At 47.4% G+C, this 2,500-nt stretch overlaps 1 protein-coding gene across 4 annotated transcripts in view; it reads right to left on the bottom strand.

Moving 5' to 3' along the window:
* The window catches only part of celf5a (cugbp, Elav-like family member 5a), a 138,703-nt gene that overhangs the window by 122,381 nt on the left and 13,822 nt on the right, over positions 1-2,500 (bottom strand). The gene's annotated exons all lie outside the window — the stretch shown is intronic.

Raw genomic sequence — 2,500 nt, 5'->3', positions numbered from 1 at the left:
AAAACAGAAGCGAAAGCTCAGCAGTATGTTACGTTCAGGTGTCACGTTCGCTCTTTGCAAACTCTGTGTCAATAACGGAGGGGATATCGAGGTGTGCATTAGATGTCACGTTGCATCAGAATCCCTTCCCCCCTCGAAAAAAATGAGCTGGCAGTCAAGGAGTTAATGACGAAGCATAGCCGTTAATAACTCATAAGTCGTCTCCTGGGGAATACTAGTTTACATTAATTACACCATCGCCCCTGGCAAAGTGCACATCAAGCAGTATTTCGCAAACAAACTACTGGCATATCTACTTACCGTCAGCACAGAACGAGGGGAGGGGGGGTGCCAACACAGAGATTTAAGGGTGGCAAGCTGACAGCAGCCCTCTGAAATACTTTTTTCCACAAGACCAACCTTAAAAGAGCCGCTTGCGCACTCCGATATAACTCATAACTTTTCCAACTCTGCTTCTCTCTACATTTCTCTTTCTCTCTTTCCCTCTTTCTCTCTTTCTCTCTCTCTCTCTCTCTCTCTCTCTCTGTTGCTTGCTCTCCGTCTATTTCTGACTTGTACCCCCCCTCACCAACAAAAACGACACTGTCGGCCTTTGCATCATTGATGATACAGGCTCGGTGCTTGGCTAGAGCTGGATTCGGATATCACTATCCCTGTGTTTGCTTTTTTGCGTGACACACACTGAAGTGTGCGCCGTGCCTCGATTCACCCGTGTATTTCCCTCTTTCCGTAGGGAGAGACTCCCGGGGACAAGCGGGCGATGGGGGGGCTAGCTAGGGGAGAGATGAAATGTGGTTTCCACAGCAGAGTCTGACACATGTCAATGGCTTGCTGTTGCGTTTCGGTGAAACGCCGGAAGGTTCTGTCCCATGAACGAACCTCCGGCAGGCTCAGCGTGAGTCACTACAGGATGCAGGCAAGAGGGAACGGAATGACAAATGCTTTACAGCACCGTGCACGATCGCCATTTCTTTTTCAGAATCTTCACACAGGTGACTAGTTTGTGTGTATACGTATGTGCATGTGCATGTGGTGTATGGGTATGAGAATGTGTATGTATGTGTATGTGTGTGCGTGTGCGTGTGCGTGTGCGTGTGCGTGTGCGTGTGCGTGTGCGTGTGTGTGTGTGTGCGTATGCGTGTGCATATGCGTATGCGTATGTGTATGTGTATGTATATACTGTATATGTATATGTATTTGTATGTATGATTATGTGTATGTGCGTATGTGATTGTGTGTTAGTGAGTTTGCGTGTGCATGTCTTTGAGGGACCTTTGAGGGAAACTTTCTGTGTGTCTTTTTGAAATTGACCAAGGTGCATACATTACATCTATAAATTACACACACACACACACACACACACACACATATATATATATATATATATATATATATATACTGTATAGGTGACGTAAGTTCAAGCTCTCATTTCCTCCTGCCACTGAGGAGCCTGTCTTTAATCTTTTACGTCCCTTTTTGTATCATAAATCTTTCAAGAGGCAGATGCTTTGGGAACTTCTCTCCCTTTCCAAAAAAAAAAAAAGAAATAACTGGCTAGCAGTAGCCACGAGCGCACGTCCCGGGCCCCATTCCCCCCCCCCCCCCCACCGGCATCGTCTCTGCGTTCATCTGCATATTCTGTTTAATCCCAGGGGGGGGGTCAGTGCTAACGCATGCCCTGCTAGGTTGGCAAGTGGGCACAATTAGTCACTCCACCACCGGCACACGGCACTGGCAGCGCCAAATTGACTCCAAATTGCATGAATCCACCCCCCCACCCCACCCCTCACCCCCCATCTCTCTCTCTTTTTTTTAAAAAACGCCCTGCTACACACAATTATAGCCTCCCCTTCAACACATCCCTTGGCGTTCTCTCAAAGAACAACTTTTTTATTATTCAAATGCTCTTTAAGAAAGAAAGGCCTCAAGCTTCAAGCCTGGCAAATTTGAAGGATAAAAGAAAATCGACTTGTTTTTTTTTTTGTCATTTCTTTTTTGTGTTAAATGAACCCACCAGAAACACTCAAACCTTCGCAGTGGCATATTTGCATCTTTAATGTGTAACATGTGCCTTATGGCTTGGGCTGGCTCTCGTCTCGTCAGGTTCACACAGAGATCCCTGCCTCAGCCCCAACACCGCTAACGCTAATGCTAACGTTACCGCTAACGCTAACGCTGCCGTGCCAACGGGGTCTTTGATGTAGCCGCGCCGTCCGGCTCTGCCGTCCCCCACCGCTTGTTATCTTTCAGCGCTGAGGAGAAGAAAGAAAGGGAGCGAGCCCCCGACAAGACAGCCACGCACAGAAAAAGCTCCTTTGTGCGCGACACATGCTGATTCCCACACCCATTTTTCATTTTGATTTAGTGTAGGATCAACAATGCCTTCTGTGCTCGGGCGAAGGGGAGGATGAATTACAGAACAAATGAATAGATTTTTGGTGTCACCAGCTCGGGTGCATGTGTACAGCACATGTGATCGATACAGACAATCTCCCCCCAT

Source organism: Sardina pilchardus, chromosome 15, assembly GCF_963854185.1.
Source record: "Sardina pilchardus chromosome 15, fSarPil1.1, whole genome shotgun sequence".
Taxonomy (NCBI): domain Eukaryota; kingdom Metazoa; phylum Chordata; class Actinopteri; order Clupeiformes; family Clupeidae; genus Sardina; species Sardina pilchardus.
This window is presented reverse-complemented; position numbering and strand designations above follow the sequence as displayed.